The 23,563-nt window shown below is 48.1% G+C and overlaps 1 protein-coding gene across 1 annotated transcript in view; it reads left to right on the top strand.

Annotated features, from left to right (window-relative positions):
* The window catches only part of LOC147116141 (septin-7-like), an 845,307-nt gene that overhangs the window by 665,151 nt on the left and 156,593 nt on the right, over nucleotides 1-23,563 (top strand). The gene's annotated exons all lie outside the window — the stretch shown is intronic.

Raw genomic sequence — 23,563 nt, 5'->3', positions numbered from 1 at the left:
ACCCAACACAGGGTATCAATCCCACCCAGCCTGTACTCCATACATTGTCAATCCCACCCAGCCTGTACCCTATACAGACAGTGTCAATCCCACCCAGCCTGTACCCCACACAGACTGTGTCAATCCCACACAGCCTGTACCCTATACAGTGCCAATCCCACCCAGCCTGTACCCCATACAAACAGTGTCAATCCCACCCAGCCTGTACCTCAGAGACAGTGTCAATCCCACCTAGCCTATACCCCATAGACAGTGTCAACACCACCCAGCCTGTACCCCATACAGACAGTGTCAATCCCACCCAGCCTGTACCATTAACAGACAGCGTCAATCCCACCCAACCTGTACCCCATAGACAGTGTCAATACCACCCAACCTGTATCCTATACCGACACTGTCAATCCCACCAAGCCTGTACTCTATACAGACAGTGTCAATCACACCCAGTCTGTACCCCAAACACACAGTATTAATCTCACCCAGCCTGTACCGCATACATACAGTGTCAATCCCACCCAGGCTGTACCCTATATGGGCAGTTTCAATCCCGCCCATCCTGTATCCCATAGAGAGAGTGTCAATCCCACCCAGTCTGTACCCTATACAGACAGTATCAATCCACTCAGGCGGCACGGTGGCATAGTGGTTAGCACTGTTGCCTCACAGCGCCTGGGATCCGGGTTCGAATCCGGCCTCGGGTGACTGTCTGTGTGGAGTTTGCACATTCTCCCCGTGCTTGCGTGGGTTTCCTCGGGTGCTCCGGTTTCCTCCCACAGTCCAAAGATGTGCGGGTTAGGATGATTGGCTATGATAAAAATTGACCCTTAGTGTTAGGGGGGGACTAAATACGTGGGGTTATGGGGATAGGGTGGGATATGTGTTGGTGTAGGGGTTACGGGGATCGGGTGGGATATGTGTCGGTGCAGGCTCGATGGGCCGAAATGGCCTCTATCTGCACTGTGGGGTTTCTGTGATTCTGTGATTCTGTAACCCATAGTTAGTGTCAATCTCACACAGCCTGTACCCCAAACAGACAGTGTCAATCCCACACAGCCTGTACCCCACACAGGGTATCAATCCCACCCAGCCTGTACTCCATACAGTGTCAATCCCACCCAGCCTGTACCCTGTACAGACAGTGTCAATCCCACCCAGCCTGTACCCTATACAGTGTCAATGCCACACAGCCTGTATGCCATACAGACAGTGTCAATCCCACCCAGCCTGTACCCCATACAGACAGTCTCAATCCAACCCAGGCGGTAGCCCATACAGACAGTGTCAATCCCACCCAGCCTCTACCCCATACAGACAGTGTCAATCCAATGCAGACTGTACTCTATACAGTGTCAATCGCACCCAGCCTGTATCCTATACAGACAGTGTCAATCCCACCCAGCCTGTACCCCATACAGTCTGTCAATCCCACCCAGCCTGTGCGCTATACAGTGGCAATCACACCCAGCCTGTACCCCATACAGACAGTGTCAGTCCCTTCCAGCCTGTACACAACACAGAGAGTGTCAATCCTACACTGCCTGTACCCCATACAGACAGTGTCAATCCCACATAGCATGTACTCCATACAGACAGTGTCAATCCCACCCAGCTTGTACCCCATACAATGTCAAACCCATGCAGCCTGTACCCCATACAGACAGTGTCAATCCAACCCAGCCTGTACCCCATACAGACAGTGTCAATCTCACCCAGCCTGTACCCTATAACGACAGAGACAATCCCACCCAGCCTGTACACCTTAGTGTCAATCCCACCCAGCCTGTACCCTATACAGACAGTGTCAATCCCACACAGCCTGTACCACATACAGAGTCAATCCCACCCAGCCTGTATTCCATACAGAGTATCAATCACACCCAGCCTGTGCCCTATACATTGTCAATCCTACCCAGCCTGTACCCTATACAGACAGTGTCAATCCCACCCAGCGTGTACCCCATAGACAGTCAATCCCACCCAGCCTGTTCCCCATACAGTGTCAATCCCACCCAGCCTGTACCCTATAAAGACACTGTCAATCCCACCAAGCCTGTGCCCCATACAGTGTCAATCCAACACAGCCTTTACTCTATACAATGTCAATCCCACACAGCCTGTACCCAATACAGACAGTGTCAATCCCACCCAGCCTGTACCCCATACAAACTGTCAATCACACCAAGCCTGTACCCTATACAGTGTCAATCCCACCCAGCCTGTACCCCATACAGACTGTCAATCCCACCCAGCCTGTGCGCTATACAGTGGCAATCACACCCAGCCTGTACCCTATACAGACAGTGTCAGTCCCTTCCAGCCTGTACACAACACAGAGAGTGTCAATCCTACACTGCCTGTACCCCATACAGACAGTGTCAATCCCACATAGCATGTACTCCATACAGACAGTGTCAATCCCACCCAGCTTGTACCCCATACAATGTCAAACCCATGCAGCCTGTACCCCATACAGACAGTGTCAATCCAACCCAGCCTGTACCCCATACAGACAGTGTCAATCTCACCCAGCCTGTACCCTATAACGACAGAGACAATCCCACCCAGCCTGTACACCTTAGTGTCAATCCCACCCAGCCTGTACCCTATACAGACAGTGTCAATCCCACACAGCCTGTACCACATACAGAGTCAATCCCACCCAGCCTGTATTCCATACAGAGTATCAATCACACCCAGCCTGTGCCCTATACATTGTCAATCCTACCCAGCCTGTACCCTATACAGACAGTGTCAATCCCACCCAGCGTGTACCCCATAGACAGTCAATCCCACCCAGCCTGTTCCCCATACAGTGTCAATCCCACCCAGCCTGTACCCTATAAAGACACTGTCAATCCCACCAAGCCTGTGCCCCATACAGTGTCAATCCAACACAGCCTGTACTCTATACAATGTCAATCCCACACAGCCTGTACCCAATACAGACAGTGTCAATCCCACCCAGCCTGTACCCCATACAAACTGTCAATCACACCAAGCCTGTACCCTATACAGTGTCAATCCCACCCAGCCTGTACCCCATACAGACTGTCAATCCCACCCAGCCTGTGCGCTATACAGTGGCAATCACACCCAGCCTGTACCCCATACAGACAGTGTCAGTCCCTTCCAGCCTGTACACAACACAGAGAGTGTCAATCCTACACTGCCTGTACCCCATACAGACAGTGTCAATCCCACATAGCATGTACTCCATACAGACAGTGTCAATCCCACCCAGCTTGTACCCCATACAATGTCAAACCCATGCAGCCTGTACCCCATACAGACAGTGTCAATCCAACCCAGCCTGTACCCCATACAGACAGTGTCAATCTCACCCTGCCTGTACCCTATAACGACAGAGACAATCCCACCCAGCCTGTACACCATAGTGTCAATCCCACCCAGCCTGTACCCTATACAGACAGTGTCAATCCCACACAGCCTGTACCACATACAGAGTCAATCCCACCCAGCCTGTATTCCATACAGAGTATCAATCACACCCAGCCTGTGCCCTATACATTGTCAATCCTACCCAGCCTGTACCCTATACAGACAGTGTCAATCCCACCCAGCGTGTACCCCATAGACAGTGTCAATCCCACCCAGCCTGTTCCCCATACAGTGTCAATCCCACCCAGCCTGTACCCTATAAAACACTGTCAATCCCACCAAGCCTGTGCCCCATACAGTGTCAATCCAACACAGCCTGTACTCTATACAATGTCAATCCCACACAGCCTGTACCCAATACAGACAGTGTCAATCCCACCCAGCCTGTACCCCATACAAACTGTCAATCACACCAAGCCTGTACCCTATACAGTGTCAATCCCACCCAGCCTGTACCCCATACAGACAGTGTCAATCCCACCTAGCCTGTACCCTATACAGACATTGTCAATCCCACCCATCTTGTACCCCATATCGTGTCAATTCCACCCAGCCTGGACCCTATACAGTGTCAATCCCACCCAGCCTGTACCGCATACAGACAGTGTCAATCCCACCCAGCCTGTACCCTACACAGAGAGTGTCAATCCCACACTGCCTGTACCCCATACAGACAGTGTCAATCTCACCCAGCCTGTACCCCATACAGAGGGTGTCAATCCCACCCAGCCTGTACCCTATATGGGCAGTGTCAATCCAACCCAGCCTATACCCCATATAGAGTGTCATCTCACCCAGCCTGTAACAACTGTGCCAATCCCACCCAACTTTTACCCCATAGTATCAATCCCACCCAGCCTGTACCCGATAGTGTCAATCCCACCCAGCCTGTACCCCATACAGACTGTCAATCCCACCCAGTCTGTACCCCATACAGACTGTCAATCCCACACAGACTGTACTCCATATAAGCAGTGTGAATCCCACCCAGCCTGTACCCATGCAGACAGTGTCAATCCCACCCAGTTTCTACCCCATACAGACAGTGTCAATCCCACCCAGCTTGTACTCCATACAGTGTCAATCCCACCTAGCCTGTTGATGTGCCAAATAACTGCCCGAATCCGTGAAGTTAAAGCTTAAGACTGAAGGCTTTTATTAAGTAAGAATCATGGCAGAGTTGACAGAGTTCATCATCGACCGAGCCCTTGGTAGAACATACCAGAAGAGGGGCGGGGCCAGGGAGGAGCATTAGTGGTTCCCCCCGGTGGAACATTCCAGACATTACAAGTACAACAACAACAACAACAACAATACAAATACCAGAACACAGAGTTATTTCATCACATTCACCCCCTGCTATAGATTCAGTCTGTCAGGTGGTCTGATAATCCTCTGGGAATGACGTAACTCTTGCTGAGGCTCCTCCTGGAGTACTAACTCCGGTTCATTCGAATTCCCAGAATCATCAGTATTTTCCACACTGAGGGTTTTGTCTCTGAAGGTCCAATACCACGATTGAAAACTCTACTCTCAGAGTTGAACACTCTTTTCGAGCTCCAGCAGGTGCAAGATCTTTAATAGAGATCGTATCCTCTCGCCCATCCGGATATTGAATATACGCATACTGGGGATTAGCATGGAGGAGTTGTACTTCCTCCACCAGTGGATCAGTCTTGTGGCCTCTCACATGTCTGCGTAACAACACAGGGCCTGTGGTCGTCAACCATGTGGGTAACTGTAGTGTCCGTGTGTTGATAAAGACACTGAAGACAGTGAAATAGCGAAATAGAAGATTGGACCACATACGTGGTTCATAGGTGTTTACTAAGCAAAGTCTGGGGGGGGGTTCTAACGGATATACACAATATACAGGCTTATATAGCCCGAGTGGCCATTACCGGCATTACAGCACACCTGGGGCTCTTAAAGGCACATACACTACAATTCCTCTCCTTTTAGCTAACCAGTACATCATATTTTAAGTAATTATTAATTACATGTTATAAGAAAAATAATATACACATTGCTGTAGTTAATGAATTATAAGTCAGTCTCTCAGGAGGCTTCCTGACTCAGTCTGGATAACGCCTCGGGGGTGTAGTAGTTTCTGGTGGGGTAGTAGTGGCGACCAAGTGGAAACGGACTTACCTGCAATTCGGCAGCACCTCATGGACATCGATTCCTCGGGCGTCCAGAAGACTCAAGAAAGTGAGAGAAGCTGTGGTTTCACCAGCTGGCCAAGCTGATGACAGGTACTGCGCTAATCCTTCCTGGGCATCAGGCTGGGGCTCCAGCGGCTGGCTCTACAGCTGAGACAGGCAGCGAAATCGGAGGCAAGCAATAATGGACTGGGAGGGAGCACTCGGGAGATGGCCGGCGCGGCAAGCAGGTCAGCGTTCAGACCTGCAGAGAAAGTCCGGCAGGAACGAGTCTCCAACTGTAAACAAATAAAAAAAAAAATTTAAAAACAAAGAACGGAAACCGCGGGAAACAGCATTGTCATCGGCAGCAGCGGCGGGAAAGCGCGGGAAGCGCCATATCTTTGCTGCTGAAAAGAAAGAAAAGCGCGGAAGCGCCATATCTTTTCTGAAATGCCTAAGTCTGGCAATATTGATGCTTTTGATAGCGAAATAGAGGATTGGACCACATACGTGGAAAGAGTAGAGGTATATTGCGCTGCAAATGGAATAGAAGATGAAAAAAAAGCTTCAGTACTGCTGAACCTAATGGGCGCAAAGGCATACGGGCTGTTACAAAATTTAATCACTCCAGCCAAACCAAAGGACAAGAATTTCAAAGAAATTGTTGATACCCTGCAGGAACACATAAACCCAACACCGCTGCTGATAACGGAATGATTCAAATTCTTCAAGAGAAATCAACACAAGAATGAAAGTAACGCTGATTACCTAACCGAATTAAGAAAGCTATCAAAGTACTGCCAATTCGGGGCAGGACTAGCAGATTATCTTCGAGACAAATTCGTTTGCGGTCTCTTAAGTGAAGGAACACAAAAAAGGCTGCTTTCTGAAAAAGATTTAACATTGGACAAAGCTTTCAGTATGGCTGTATCATACGAAGCAGCAGCAAGAGGAGCTGCAGAGATACAACAAAAGACACAGGACTTCGGCACCCATGAAATGACACAGGGTTTCGAAAGATGTTATCGCTGCGGCAGATCCACCCATAACCAGAAGGACTGCTGGTTCAAGGACAAAGCATGCAGGCAATGCGGAAAGATTGGACACATTGCACGGGTATGCCGATCTGGACAAAATAAATCCACAGACAGAAAAAAAAAAATCAATAAAGGAAAGTACAGGAAGGTACAAATGATGACGGACAGTAGCTCCGAAGACCAGAAGAGCGATAGCGACTCCGAAAACAAGAGACTAAGCTGTCTCAAATTACATAATGTACTTGCCAAAGATGATTACCAAACCATTTGGGTTACCCTCACGATAGCAGGGTCCCCTGTTAAAATGGAGCTAGATACAGGATCAGCTCTAACCGTAACAAATCGACGGGATTACGAGAGGCTATTTTCGCATATACCTCTAAAAGACACGTCCATTATTTTAACAACATATACGGGGCAGAAAGTATACCCCAAAGGAAAAATAAGGGTGCCTGTTGTATACAACGGCAAAGAAATACAAAAGTTGTATTTATACATTCTACAAGATGGTGGTCCACCGTTGTTGGGACGTGAATGGATCAGAAAGATACGTTTAGACTGGCACTCCATTCAGGCACTGACGGTGACCAGTAAGAAAATAAACAATGATGACATCATACCTAAACGATTAAAAGACATCTTGGCCAACGCCAAAGAAGTGTTTCAAGAGAAACTAGGAACCTTGAAAGGCATCACCGCCTCAATAAAAGTGGAAGATGCAGCAATTCCCAAATTTTTTAAGGCAAGACCGGTGCCATACGCAATTCGTCCAGCAGTCGAGGCAGAGCTGGAGAATTTGGAAAAGGCAGGCGTATTATCCAAAATAGATTGGAGCAAGTGGGCAACACCCATCATTCCAGTCATGAAAAAAGCATTGAATAATGATAAATCTGAAGAACAGAGAAAAATTCGCATCTGTGGAGACTTCAAGGTGACTGTAAACCCGGTCCTTCACACAGTACAGTATCCTCTTCCGAGGATAGAAGATATTTTTGCCTCACTATCCGGAGGGAAACGTTTCACCAAAATTGACTTGGCACAGGCATATCTACAGATGGAGGTTGAGGAGGCCTCTAAAAAGTATCTCACGATAAACACACACAAAGGCCTGTACCAGTACAATTGACTGGTTTTTGGAGTAGCATCAGCTCCAGCTATCTGGCAAAGAGCTATGGAGCAAGTCCTGCAAGGGATTCCGGGGACTCAATGCTACCTAGAGGATATCCTTGTAACAGGAGAAAACGACAACGAGCACCTTGCCAATTTGGAGCAGGTGCTCACTAGGCTGAAAGAACGGGGCCTACGAGCAAATCGCCCCAAGTGCGAATTTTTCCAAAATCAGATATCATATTGTGGCCACATAATTAATAAGGAAGGGTTGCATAAGTCACCTGAAAAAATTGAAGCGGTCATAAAAGCCCCAGCACCTGAAAATGTTTCACAATTAAGGTCGTTCCTGGGATTAATAAATTACTATCATAAATTTTTACCGAACTTATCAACTCTTCTACACCCTCTTAATGAACTTCTACAAACAGGAGTGGTTTGGAAATGGAACGAAGACTGTAAACGTGCCTTCCATAAATGCAAAGACTTAATCACATCCGAAGAAGTTTTGGCTCATTACAACCCATCACTGCCAATCAGACTGGCGTGCGATGCATCCCCTTATGGCATAGGAGCAGTATTATCCCATCCTCGTCGCCACTGTAGTGTCCGTGTGTTGATAAAGACACTGAAGACAGGAGTTGGTTCATAGGTGTTTACTAAGCAAAGTCTGGGGGGGGTTCTAATGGATATACACAATATACAGGCTTATATAGCCCGAGTGGCCATTACCAGCATTACAGCACACCTGGGGCTCTTAAAGGCACATACACTACAATTACGATACTCCATTAGTAGCTTTTCTTGGAAAACTAAACATCCTTTCATGAGGGGTGGCATTCGTCGCTGTACACAAAAGAGACCTTATGGAATGCAGCACGTCTGGCAGGACATCCTGCCAGCGAGAGGTCGGCAGGCCTCGTGACTTCAGAGACAGTATGATAGCCTTCCACACTGTCGCATTTTCTTTCTCGACCTGCCCATTACCACGAGGGTTATAGCTGGTAGTTCTACTCGTTGCAATCCCCTTCAATAGCAAAAACTGTTGTAATTCTGCGCTCATAAAGGAAGAACCCCTATCACTATGTATATAGTTAGGCATGCCGAACAAGGAAAACAGTTGGCAGAGGCATTTAATTACAACAGCACTAGTCACATCCGGACAGGGGATAACCAAAGGGAACCGAGAGTACTCGTCTATAATATTAAGAAAATAGACATTACGGTCGCTCGATGGAAGGGGACCTTTAAAATCGAGACTCAAACGCTCAAATGGTTGAGTTGCTTTAATAAGATGAGCTGGCTCGGACGGCTTATAGAAGCGGGGTTTGCATTCAGCACAAACATGACAGGTTCTGGTCATTTTCCAGACCTCCTCAATAGAGTAGGGTAGATTGTGGGACTTAATGAAGTGGTTCATTCTGGTAACTCCAGGGTGGCAGAGTGCGTCGTGGAGACTTTGAAGCTTATCTGTACCTAGACTAGCACATACTCCTCATGACAAAGCATCTGATGGCTCATTAAATACTCCAGGCCTGTACTGAATATCATAGTCATATGTTGACAGTTCTATTCGCCATCTTAAAATCTTATCATTTTTGATCTTGCCTCTCTGCTTAGTGTTGAACATAAAGGCCACGGATCGCTGGTCAGTAATGAGCGTAAAACGTTGGCCAGCAAGATAATGTCTCCAATACCTGACTGCTTCGATAACCGCCTGTGCCTCCTTTTCCACTGAAGAATGTCGAACTTCTGGGCCTAGAAATTCAGTAGGCTTTGCGCCCACTTTTCGCCCAAATAGGGTTTCTGCGCCAGTGTAAGAGGGTGCGCTGATATTCAGCGCTGCGGTAATGGCGGCGGTAGCCGGTAGCGCTGCGCCGACACTGATGGCGTCATCGGTGTGCGCAGTGCCCCGGTTCCGCCCCGCTTCCGGCCCAAACCCCATATTTAGTTGCGGCCGCCTCTTCTGCAGCAGCCGCAAACAGCGATTGAAAAACGGGGCCGTACTGCTGCGCTACTGGGGCGCTTTAAGGTGGAGGTGCGGCCGGCCGCTTTTTCGGCGGCCGCCTGCCCGCACCTCCCTCCCCGGCCTCCTCCACCACCCCCCCGCGGCATTGGTGGCTGATTCCCGCGAGCCCGGCACTTCTCCGTGGTGCCGGGCTCATTTGCCGGGAGAATCCAGCGGCGATCTCACGGCTGCAGGCAGCTCCTCCTTAAGAGAAGGAGGAGGCCTGCAGTACCCCAGCCTGCTGCACCGCATCGGGTGGCACAGCGGCAGCTGGAGCGCTGAAATTCACTTTCAGCGCCCCAAGCGGAGGCGGGCACACCCTGGAACAGCGCCCGGTTCCGACTTGGGGGGCTAAAAGTGAATTTCTGGCGGGCGCAACGGGCTCCGCGCGCAGCGCTAACTTTTGGGCGTTAGCCTGCTGGCGGGCCTTAACTGAATTTCTAGGCCCTGGTCCTTGCAATGTACGAGAGAAGAAAGCTACTGGTCTACCAGCTTGGTTAAGAGTTGCTGCCAACGCAAAATCAGATGCATCACTTTCCACTTGAAAAGGGATCTTCTCATCCACGGCACATACCACTGCCTTCTCAATGTCCCGTTTGATATTAAGGAAAGCCTCCTGAGCTTCCGCCGATAGCGGAAAAGACGTCGACTTAATAAGAGGTCGGACTTTATCTGAGTAGCTAGCCACCCACTGGGCATAGTACGAGAAGAATCCCAGACACCTTCTTAAAGCTTTTACAGTGTGAGGTAAAGGTAATTCCTTAAGTGGGCATAATCTTTCAGCGTCTGGCCCGATTACCCCATTCTCCACAACGCAACTAAGAATACACAAACGTGTAGTATTGAAGGTACACTTGTTTTCGTTGTAGGTCAGGTTTAACCTCTTTGCAGTCTCTAGGAACTTCGCGAGATTTTGATCATGCTCCCATTGGTCACGCCCACAGATGGTAACATTGTCCAGTTACGGGAATGTTGCTTCCAACACGTATTCATCCACCATACGATCCATCTCCCGTTGGAAGACGGATACCCCATTCGTCACTCCAAAGGGCACCCGAAGGAATTGGTACAGGTGCCCATTAGCTTCGAAGGCCGTATAAGGTCGGCCTTCTATTTTGATGGGGAGTTGATGGTAGGCAGACTTTAAATCAATGGTGGAGAACACGTGGTACTAAGCTATCTGGTTCACCATCTCAGAAATACGAGGCAAAGGATAGGCGTCTAATTGGGTATACAAGTTTATAGTCTGGCTATAATCGACCACAAGTCTTTTCTTCTCATTAGTTTTAACCACCACCACCTGGGCACGCCACGGGCTACCACTGTGTTCGATGATTCCCTCCCATTGAAGCCTTTCCACTTCCTCTTTTATAAATGTTTTATCTTCTGAACTATACCGTCGACTCTTAGTCGCTATAGGTCTACAATTAGGAGCAAGGTTCGCAAACAAAGAAGGCGGACTTACGTTTAAAGTAGAAAGGCCACAGACTGTGAGCGGAGGCTGAGATCCACCATACTTAAGGGTAACGCTCTCATGCTGACACTGGAAGTCCAAGCCTAATATTAAGTTCACACACAACTGAGGTAATATGAGGAGTTTAAAGTCCTTATACTCCGTATCCTTAACGGTCAATGTGACTTTACAATATCCAGTTACCTCCGAAGTAAGGGATTTGAATGCCATCACAATTTCACTTCGAGTAGGATACACCTTCAATGAACAGGAGTTAACAAGATTGGGGTGTATAAAACTTTCAGTACTGCCACAGTCTATCAAACACCCAGTAGGACGACCATTAATCTTAATGTCCATCATAGATTTTGACAAGGAACACGGTATGGTCTGGTCAACCGTAGCCGAGGCTAGAGTAAAACGATAGGCGGCAGCAGAGAAGACATCGGGTACAGGATTACCCTTACACACTTTCCTAAAATGTCCCCGTTTCTTACATTTAAAACAGGTAGCCTCTCTGGCTTGGCAACTTTGCCTGGGGTGTTTAGATTGGCCACAAAAATAACACTTAGACCCATGGGGCACAGCCGCAACAATAGGATTAAGTGGGGGCTCCATTGGTGTTATGGATGCCTCCATACTCGGAACACACGAGGCTGAGAGAGATGCATGGGCTGATGCATACACTTCTGAATTCTTCTGGGCTACATCTAACGATCGAGCAGCAGCGACGACCGTTTTTAAAACTAACGAGTCGTTCTCGAGGAGTCTCTGTCTAATATTGTAGTGTATGTACCCGTCTACCTTTAAGGAAACTATTGTATGTAACCGTTCACCTTTAAGAGAACTACTTTAGGGGTGGCACTACTTGTTGGCTTCTGTATACTGTAATACCGATAGTGACCACACCAGTATATAAGTGTTGTGGCAGGATTGCTGGGGCAGATTCGCCCTGACCTTCGAATAGTAAAGACCTGTTTGTTTGTTACTCCTGAAGTCTGTGTCGTTATTAACCGTACAACCCACAGACTTTACAGTGGCGACGAGTCCGATCGTACCCTGCGGCAAGACTACCAAAGCAACGAAGAGCGTCGAAGAGAGGCAACCGCCCTCGTCGTGCTGCTGAAAGAAAACACGAGGCTGCAGCAGGAGGAAGGAGGAAGACTTTAGCAACAAAAGCTTCCATCTGCAACAGGCACTGACTACCCTTCTACCACGGTGCGGAGTGAGCCGATCAGCAGGAAACAAGGCGGCCGCGGAGACTGTGAGTAGGGGAAGGTGTAGAGAATATCTGGAGGATAAGGGCTGTGCACTCGACCACGGTCGAGGGGGAACGGAGCCGGTCAGAAAGTCGGGTCCAACGGCGTCGTGAGACAGTCGGACCTCGATCGGCGGGAAAAGCCGGGCAGCGACCGCAGCCATGAAGCGCTGAGACTGGGAGTAGGCGCGGGAAGAGAAACCCAGCCGCAGCCGGGGAGGGAAATACCGGTCTGCGAGAGGGCTGGGAGGCGAACAGGAACCGTGCGGGTGGGAGAGAGAGACAGAGCCGAGCAAGGGGAGAGAGACTGCGCGAGAGCCAGTCCAGCGGCTGAACTGTCCTCCGTTAACGGGGTGTACCCAGCGCCGGTAGAGCCGTGCGGGCGGGAGGAAAAGACAGAGCCGAGTAAGGGGAGCTGTGCGAGAGCCAGCCCAGCGGCTGAACCTGTCCGCTGTGGGGAAAGCGTACCCCTTCCACCAGGAAGAAAAGCGGGAAACCGCCATTTTCGCAGGAAAACCGCCATCTTAACTGACATACCGCCATTGAAGTGGGCGGGGAGAGAAGGAAAGAGCGGGAAACCACCGATTTCGCGGGAAAACCGCCATCTTAGAAATAAACAAATAAATAAGAATACTTAAAGAAATACTTGTGTTGTACCCAAGGAAAGGAAGGTGCCTAAGCGGGCGGACATCAACGAGTTCAATTCGGAGATAGAAGACTGGGCCACGTACGTAGAACGTATTGAGATACATTGTAAGGCTAACAAAATAGCTAAGGATGAAAAAGCTTTAACCTTACTTAACATGATGGGTGCGAAAACATTCGGGTTGTTGAAGCATCTTCTCTCACCAGCTAAACCGGCAGATCAGACTTTCGATGATATGGTAGCAGTGCTGAAGGACCACTTGAACCCCACACCGTTGATGCTGGCTGAACGATTCAAATTCTACGCAAGAACGCAGAGGAAAGACGAAAGCAATGCGGAATACTTGGTCGAACTGCGTAGGCTAGCGAAATACTGCCAGTTTGGAGGGAATCTGACAGAGGCACTGCGTGACAAGTTCGTATGCGGATTGTCCAAAGAAGGAACGCAGAAGCGACTACTGGAAGAAAATGACCTCACACTGGACAGGGCTGTTCTCATAGCTGCATCGCACGAAGCCGCAGCGAAAGGAACGGCGGAAATGCAGCTAAAGGCGGCGGCACTAGGGGTGGACCAAATTACTTTGAGCACAATAAAATGCTACCGTTGTGGGAAGACAACACACGACCAGAATCAATGCTGGTTTAAAAACCAAGAATGCAGGAAATGTGGCAAGATCGGGCACATAGCTAAGGTATGCCGGTCAGGAGCAACGCACAACAATAAGGAGTCACCACAAAAATGGTACGGGAAGGTGCAAGAGGTGACTAAGAAGAGTCTGAGGGAACAGAAGTCGGTCTCACACTCCAAATGCAAAGGACTGGACAGTCTGAGAATTCACAACGTGAGCAATGAAGCTGACCGACAAACTATCTGGACAACGCTAGATTGCAAAGGTCCAAGTAAAAATGGAAGTGGACACCGGATCGGCGTTGACGGTCATGAATAAGCATGACTATAAAAAAAATTTCAAGCATATTCCACTACGGGATACGGAACTAGTACTACAGACATACACGGGGCACAAAGTATTCCCCATCGGAAAGATAGAAGTCAAGGTGAGATACAAGGATAAAGATCATCACCGGTTGGACCTGTATGTATTGCCTGAGGGAGGACCACCACTTCTGGGACGGGAGTGGATCCGAAAAATAAAGTTGGACTGGCAGTCACTAAACACCATGACGGTGGATTCCGGAAAAGAGGATGTCAAACCTGAACGGTTGTCCAGAATATTGGACGAAGCTAAGGAGGTATTCCAGCAAGGACTGGGAACACTGCGAGGAATTAAAGCAAAGGTTAAGATTGCAGAAAATGCAAGCCCAAAGTTTTTTAAGGCCAGATCGGTACCTTACGCAATACGACCAGCTGTGGAGGCAGAACTGGAAGAACTTGAACGATCAGGGGTTCTGTCAAAAGTGGACTGGAGTGAGTGGGCCACGCCCATTGTTCCCGTCATGAAGTCCTCACCAAGTAATAAACCAGGGGGACCGGGGAAGGTCCGTATCTGCGGAGATTTCAAGATCACTGTGAATCCGGTGCTTCACACGGTACAATAGCCGCTTCCGCGGATTGAAGATATCTTTGCTTCGTTGGCTGGAGGGAAGCATTTCACGAAAATAGATCTGGCTCAAGCATATCTACAGATGGAAGTCGAGGAAGAGTCACGCCAGTACCTCACCATCAACACTCACAGAGGCTTGTATCGCTACAATAGACTGGTCTTTGGGGTAGCTTCGGCGCCAGCAATTTGGCAGAGGGCCATGGAACAGGTGTTACAAGGAATTCCAAGCACGCAGTGCTACTTAGATGACATTTTAATCACGGGAAAAGATGAGGAAGAACACCTCACGAATTTGAAACTGGTACTCACCAGGTTGAAGGAGTATGGCCTTCGGGTTAATCGCAAGAAGTGTGAGTTCTTCCAAAAACGGATCTCATACTGCGGTCATGTCATTGACCGAGAGCGACTGCATAAGTCACCTGAAAAGATAGAAGCGGTCGTGAAGGCCCCCGCTCCAGGAAACGTATCACAGTTAAGATCATTCTTGGGGTTGATTAATTACTATCACAAGTTTCTGCCAAATTTATCCACGGTGCTGCATCCGCTGAATGACCTGTTGCGGAAAGAAACACCATGGAAGTGGAGTGAAGAATGCAAAAAGGCTTTTCGCAGAAGCAAGGAGTTGATTACCTCTGAAGAAGTGTTGGCTCATTTCAACCCAGCATTACCCCTTCGTCTAGCTTGCGATGCTTCCCCGTACGGAATTGGGGCAGTACTCTCGCACAGGCTACCAAATGGCTCGGAAAGGCCAGTGGCTTTCGCGTCCCGATCATTGACACCCGCGGAGCGAAATTACGCCCAAATAGATAGGGAGGCCCTCAGTCTTGTGTGGGGCGTGAAGAAATTCAACCATTACCTACAATGTAAAAAGTTCACATTGCTGACAGACCACCAGCCGTTGGTGTCCATATTCAACCCAAATAAGGCCGTTTCCACCATGACAGCACAAAGGTTACAAAGGTGGTCCGTGTTACTTGGGGCACACCAATACGAAATTGAGTACAAAAGGTCTAAACAGCATGGAAATGCTGATGGGTTGTCCCGCTTGCCATTGCCGATGGTAGAAGAAGCGAGTATAGTGGACCCAGTAGAGTTGTTCCACTCATCCATAGTGGAGTGTCTACCGATAACAAACTCAATGATTGAGAATGAGACAAGGAATGACCCGACTCTTTCACGAGTCTATGATGTAACGGTGGAGGGATGGCCAGCACAGAGCGAACCAACACTGCAAGCATTTGCACAGAGGAAAGAACAACTGTCAGTGTGTCGAGGAACCCTGATGTGTGGATCTAGAGTGGTGATTCCACCCAAACTCCAAAAGAAAGTGCTAAAGGAGCTGCACGAAGGACATCTGGGTGGAGTAAAGATGAAGAATCTATCAAGAGCGTTTGTGTGGTGGCCAGGCATTGATGGAGACATAGAGGAGATCACGAAGAACTGCCTAGGATGTCAGAGGGTTCAGAACGCGCCACCCCAGGCTCCTCTGCATCCATGGGAGTGGCCCTCATCGCCTTGGCAAAGAGTACACATCGACTTTGCTGGTCCATTTATGGACTCGATGTTTCTAATAGCGGTGGATGCCCACTCCAAGTGGCCGGAAGTAATCAAGATGACCACCACCATGACGGAAAAAACCATCACAGTGTTAAGGACTATGTTTGCTTGGAATGGCCTGCCGGAACAGATCTGTTCTGATAATGGACCACAATTTGTGTCCGAAGAATTCAAGAAGTTCTTAAAGAGCAATGGGGTTAAACTTTACACGTCAGCCCCATACCATCCCGCCTCCAATGGATTGGCTGAAAGGTTTGTCCAGACCTTCAAGAAGGCCGTAAAGGCCATGAGTAATGAAAACATAAGTCTACAACATAAGGTGGATAGCTTTTTGTTGGCATACCGAAATGCAACACATGCGGTCACAAATCAAACTCCCGCAATGATGTTTTGTAATAGACGCCTAAGATGCCGGCTGGATTTACTAAAACCAAATGTCAGAAGAGACGTAGAGAACCGGCAATTCCAGGGCATGAACGACAGGGTCACTAGATCTTTCCAGATCGGTCAACGAGTTTTGGCCCGGGACTACCGTACTGAGAAATGGCAGCCTGGAACTATTGGGAAAAGGCTGGGGCCGTTGATGTACACCGTGGACATTGGAGACAATATAATAAGGCGTCATGTTGACCAAATCATAGGGTCCGCCACAAATGGGCAACCGACTTCACCACTTTCTCCGGGTAAGGTTGAGACTGAGATACCCAGAACACCTACTTCCGATCTAGTGATACTGGAGTCAGCTGAACCTGACACGGCTTTTCAAGCCAAATCGAACTTGCCAGAAGCACCTCCTAGCCCGCCTGAAATGACGACACCACTGCGGCGTTATCCGGACAGAATCCGGAAACCCCCAGAAAGACTGAATCTATGAACTGTCTTACATAAACCTGTATATATGTTAGAATGTATGTTCACTATGGACTTAGTATGTTGAAAGCTAAAAAGGGAGGATTGTAGTGTATGTACCCGTCTACCTTTAAGGAAACTATTGTATGTAACCGTTCACCTTTAAGAGAACTACTTTAGGGGTGGCACTACTTGTTGGCTTCTGTATACTGTAATACCGATAGTGACCACACCAGTATATAAGTGTTGTGGCAGGATTGCTGGGGCAGATTCGCCCTGACCTTCGAATAGTAAAGACCTGTTTGTTTGTTACTCCTGAAGTCTGTGTCGTTATTAACCGTACAACCCACAGACTTTACAAATATAATTAGATCGGAGGCCAGATATGAAAGAATCGCGGATGGCTTCTTCCTGATACACTATGGCAGAGACAGCCTTGTAGTTGCAACCCTTAGCCAAAGCCTTAAGGTCCTGCAGGAAATCGTCCAGAGATTCCTCGGGTAATTGCCTGCGAGTAGACAGGAGATACCTGGCGTATACTTCGTTAACCGACTTAAGGTACTGGGCTTTAAGAGCTGCGAGGGCCTCTTCATATGTAGTAATATCTTCAATTATAAGGTAAGTTTGATGACTTACCAAGTTGGTTAGAAGACCCAACTTGTTAACCGTCGAATCGAACGATGCGATGAAGTGTTCAAAACATCGCAGCCAATGCGTAAATTTCTTCGACGCGTCTGCCGAATGCGGATCGATATCCAGACGCTCTGATTTCAAAAATCGATCCATCTTCCAAAAGTTGTTACTTAATAAAATTGATGTGCCAAATAACTGCCCGAGTCCGTGAAGTTAAAGCTTAAGACTGAAGGCTTTTATTAAGTAAGAATCATGGCAGAGTTAACAGAGTTCATCATCGACCGAGCCCTTGGTAGAACATACCAGAAGAGGGGCAGGGCCAGGGAGGAGCATTAGTGGTTCCCCCCCGGTGGAACATTCCAGACATTACAAGTACAACAACAACAACAACAACAATACAAATACCAGAACACAGAGTTATTTCATCACACCTGTACCCCATACAGACAGTGTCAAGCCAAGCCAGCCAGTATCCCATACAGAGTGTCAATCCCAACCAGCCTGTACCCTATAAAGACAGTGTCATCCCACCCAGCTTGTACCCCATAATGTTAATCCCACCCAGCCTGTACCCTATACATTGTCAATCCCACCCAGCCTGTAGCACATACAGTGTCAATCCCACCCAGCCTGTACCACATACAGACAGTGTCAATCCCTCCCAGGCTGTACCCCATACAGTGTCAATCCCACCCAGCCTGTACCCCATACAGACAGTGTCAATCCCTCCCAGGCTGTACCCCATACAGTGTCAATCCCACCCAGCCTGTACCCCATACAGACAGTGTCAATCCAACCCAACCTGTACTCTATAGAGTGTCAATCCCACCCAGCCTGTACTCTATACAGACAGTGTCAATCCCACCCAGCCTGTATCCCATACAGACTGTGTCAATCCCACCCAGCCTGTACCCTATACAGTGTCAATCCCACCCAGCCTGTACCCCATACAGACAGTGTCAATCCCACCCAGCCTGTACCCTATACAGTGTCAATCCCACCCAGCCTGTACCCCATTGACAGCATCAATCCCACCCACCCTGTACCCCATACAGACAATGTCAATCCCACCCAGCCTGCACCCCACACAGAGAATGTCAATCCCACCCAGCTTGTGCCCCATACAGTGTCAATCCCACCCAGCCTGTACCCCACACAGACAGTGTCAATCCCACCCAGCCTGTACCCCATACAGACAGTGTCAATCCCAACCAGCCTGTACTCCACACAGAGAATGTCAATCCCACCCAGCTTGTGCCCCATACTGTGTCAATCCCACCCAGTCTGTACCCCATAAAGACAGTGTCAATCCAACCCAGCCTGGACCACATACAGATTGTCAATCCCACCCAGCCTGTACACCACACTGAGAGTGTCAATCCCACCCAGCTTGTACCCCATACAGTGTCAATCACACCCAGCCTGTACCCCATACAGAGTGTCAATCCCAGCCAGCCAGTACCTAATAATGACAGTGTCAATCCCACCCAGCCTGTACTCTATAGTGTCAATCCCACCCAGCCTGTAATCTATACAGTGTCAATCCCACCCAGCCTGTACCCCATATAGTGTCAATCCCACCCAGCCTGTACCCCACACAGAGAATGTCAATCCCACCCAGCCTGTACCCCATACAGACAGTGTCAATCCCACCCAGCCTGTACCCCACACAGAGAATGTCAATCCCACCCAGCTTGTGCCCCATACAGTGTTAATCCCACCCAGCCTGTACCCCATACAGTGTCAATCCCACCCAACATGTACCCCATACAGTGTCAATCCCACCCAGCCTGTACCCCATACAGTGTCAATCCCACCAAGCCTGTACCCCATACAGTGTCAATCCCACCCAGCCTGTACTCCATACAGTGTCAATCCCACCCAGCCTGTACCCCATACAGACAGTGTCAATCCCACCCAGCCTGTACCCCATACAGTGTCAATCCCACCCAGTCTGTTCCCCATACAGAGTGTCAATCCAACCCATCCTGTACCCCATAAAGTGTCATTCCCACCCAGCCTGTACCCCATACAGACAGTGTCAATCCCACCCATGTGTCCCTCATACAGACTGTGTCAATCCCTCCCAGCCTGTACCCTATACAGACAGTGTCAGTCCCACCCAGCCTGTACCCCATACGGACCCCACCCCACTGATTTGAATCCTTGCTTGTGAAGAGACTCGCTATAGCTTCACGGAAGTTGATTTAAAGTTCTGTTGGAGTGTGAGTGGGACTTCACTCTGGACTGTCAATAGTGGGAGTATCTGACACAGCATGCTGGGGATAGTCTAGCTATCATAAATATCAAAAGAAATAATCGACAATTAAATAACAAAAGAAAAATCAGGATTAGGATACGGCCACAACATAAACTCACAGGTAATGACAGCGAAATGGCAGAAGTATTGAATCGTTACTTTTCCTCAGTCTTGACTAGGGAGATTAACAAGGTGGGCATGACATTAGAAGACATCAAAATATATGTAATGGCATTTATGATGGAAAGGGGGGAGATAATTGATAAACGAATCAAACTTAGAGAGGATAAAACCCCTCGTCAGGATGGATTGCATCTACGCTAATACAAGAAGTTTGTGTAATACAATTGGATGAGACAACCTATCTGCTGGCAATAGTATTTTTAATGATTAAATACAATCAGCTACAAACGGTAACAAGGCAGTGAGTGCAAAGCACGATAGTACACCCATCCTTTGTGAGCAGGTGACCATGTATACAAAGCGATCTAATCCTCGGGGAGTCCTGTTCTCCGATGTTCTAATCCCTCTCTTCAGGGGATCCCTGTTATACCCCTAGAAAGAGATAGCTGAGGTGCTATTACATATATATGTATAAAATATTCATTAGAAAAGGGAATAGTGTGAGAGGACTGGCGAACAGCTAATGTGATTCCAGTAATTAAAAAGGGAGATAGAGCAAGTCCAGGGAACTAAGGACCAGTTAGCTTAACGTCAGTGGTAGGAAAGATAATTGAACCTTTACTCAAAGATGTAACAGAAAAACGTAAAGAAACAGAAAATATAATAAAGGGTAGTCATCACGGATTTCAAAAGCGATAGTCATGTTTGACCAATGTTGTTGAATTCTTTGAAGAAGTAACAGAAAGGGTAGACCAGGGTAATGCAGTAGAAGTAATATATTTGGATTTTCAAAACACCTTTGATAAGGTACCGCATAGTAAACTCATGATTAAGGTTAGAGCATGTGGAATCAGAGGCCAAGTAGCAGAATGGATAGCAAGCTGGCTACAAAACAAAAAACAGAGAGTAGGGGTTAGACTGGCAAAAGGTGGGAAGTGGTGTTCCACAGGGATTGGTGCTGGGACCACTTGTTCACCATTTACATCAATGATTTGGATACGGGAATTTGAAGTACAATTTCAAACTTTGCAAATGACACCAAATTGGGGGTGGGGGGGGGATAGTTAATACAGAGGAGAAGTGCGAAAAAATACAAGACATTAATAAACTTGTAGATTGGGCATGTAATTGCCAAATTAATTTCAATATAGATAAGTGTGAGGTAATACATTTTGGTAGGAAGAATAGAGGTCACACACTCCTCGGAAAATAAATGTCTAAATGAGGCAGAGGAGCAGTGGGACCTGGGGTGACAGATACACAAATCACTGAAAGTAGCAATGCAGGTTAATAAGGCCATAAAAAGAGCAAATAAAACACTGGGGTTCATTTCTAGCAGGATAGATTTGAAAAGCAGAGAAGTTATTTTAAGCTTGTATAGAACTTTAGTTAGACCACACTTAGAGTACTGTGCACAGTTTTGGATATACCTATCATTAAAGATTGAACAGGCTGGGTCTCTTTTCTCTAGAAAAGAGAAGGCTGAGGGGTGACCTGATAGAGGGCTTTAAGATTATGAAGGGGTTCGATAGGGTTGATGTAGGGAAGATGTTTCCACTTGTGGGGGCGACTAGGTTCCATAAATATAACATAGTCACTAATAAGTCCAGTGAGGAACTCAGGAGAAATTTCATTAACCAGAGAGTGGTTGGAATGTGGAACGAGGAGTAGTTGAGGCAAATAGCACAGTAAGGGGAAGCTAGATAAGTAAACGAGGGAGAAAGAAATAGAAGGATATGTTGATAGGGTGAGATGAAGTAGGGTGGGAGGAGACTCATGTGGAGCATAAAAACCAGCATAGACCAGTAGGGCCGAATGGCCTGTTTCTGTACCGTACATTCTATGTAATTCTCTCAGCATCCACTCAATGCACGAGCCCAGCTCTGCTACAGGAGGATGTCAATCTCACTTGGTCCAACCACAAACACCTCGCTTTATTTAAAGAAGTGATGAGTCCGGGTGTGATTACACACAGTCTATTTTATGTTTCCAATTCTGCAGCAAATGTCCTTGGACACACCACTACCCATATCCTGCAAATCAAGAGAGGTACCAGCACAGATCCCTGGGACACACTACCCACATTCTAACCAATGAAGACCTGTCGCAGCAGAGATCCCTGGAACATACTACCCACATTCTAACCAATGAAGACCTGTCGCAGCAGAGATCCCTGGGACACACTACCCACATTCTAACCAATGAAGACCTGTCGCAGCAGAGATCCCTGGGACACACTACCCACATTCTAACCAATGAAGACCTGTCGCAGCAGAGATCCCTGGGACACACTACCCACATTCTAACCAATGAAGACCTGTCGCAGCAGAGATCCCTGGGACACACTACCCACATTCTAACCAATGAAGACCTGTCGCAGCAGAGATCCCTGGGACATACTACCCACATTCTAACCAATGAAGACCTGTCGCAGCAGAGATCCCTGGGACACACTACCCACATTCTAACCAATGAAGACCTGTCGCAGCAGAGATCCCTGGGACACACTACCCACATTCTAACCAATGAAGACCTGTCGCAGCAGAGATCCCTGGGACAAACCACTACAACAACTTGCAGTTAAATAGCACCTTTAACGTCGTAAAACATCCCAAGGCGCTTCACAGGAGTGTTATCAAACAAAATTTGACACCAAGGCACATTAAGAGATATTAGGGCAGATGACCAAAAGCTTGGTCAAAAAGGTAGGTTTTAAGGAGCGTCTTAAAGAAGGAGAGAGAGGTGGAGAGGCGGAGAGGTTTAGGGAGGGAATTCCAGAGCTTAGAGCCTCGGCAGCTGAAGGCACGGCCGCCAATGGTGGCGCAATTAAAATCAGGGATGTGCAAGAGGAATTGGAAGAGCGCAGATATCTTGGAGGGTTGTGGGGTTGGAGGAGGTTACAGAGATAGGAAGGGGTGAGACCATGAAGAGATTTGAAAGCAAGGATGAGAATTGTAAAATCGAGGCATTGCTTAACCAGGAGCCAGTGTAGGTCAGCAAGCACAGGGGTGATGGGTGAACGGGATTTGGTGCGAGTTAGGATACGTGCAGCAGAGTTTTGGATATGTTTTAGTTTATAGAGGGTGGAAGATGGGAGGCCGGCCAGGGGTGTGTTGGAATAGTCAGCTCTAGAGGTAACAAAGGCATGGATGAGGGTTTCAACAGCAGATAAGCTGAGGCAGGGGCGGAGTCAGGTGATGTTATGGAGGTGGAAGTAGGCCGTCTTGGTGATGGCGCGGATATGTGGTCGGAAGCGCCTCACTACCTATATCCCACCAAATCCAAACAACTTTCAGTTTCTCCCACCCTTCACTTGCTGCTCCACTATCCATGTCATCCTCGTCCTCTTAAAAACAAGGGGTTCATTTCCTTGGAGTTTCTCCTGCTCCATTTGGCAGAGGTTTAGGCCCGTATTCGGCCCAATTTCCGGTGTTGGAGTGGGAATAGCTCCAAGGAAACTCCCCTGCTATGATTTTAGAACAATCTCCAATGTGATGCCTTACCAAACCCCCTATATACATAAGCTGT

The sequence above is a fragment of the Somniosus microcephalus genome, chromosome 6 (genome assembly GCF_052327205.1).
Source record: "Somniosus microcephalus isolate GS21.2 chromosome 6, FLI_Smic_1.0, whole genome shotgun sequence".
Classification (NCBI taxonomy): domain Eukaryota; kingdom Metazoa; phylum Chordata; class Chondrichthyes; order Squaliformes; family Somniosidae; genus Somniosus; species Somniosus microcephalus.
Note: the sequence above shows the minus strand (reverse complement) of the source record. Positions and strands in the feature narration are given on the sequence as shown.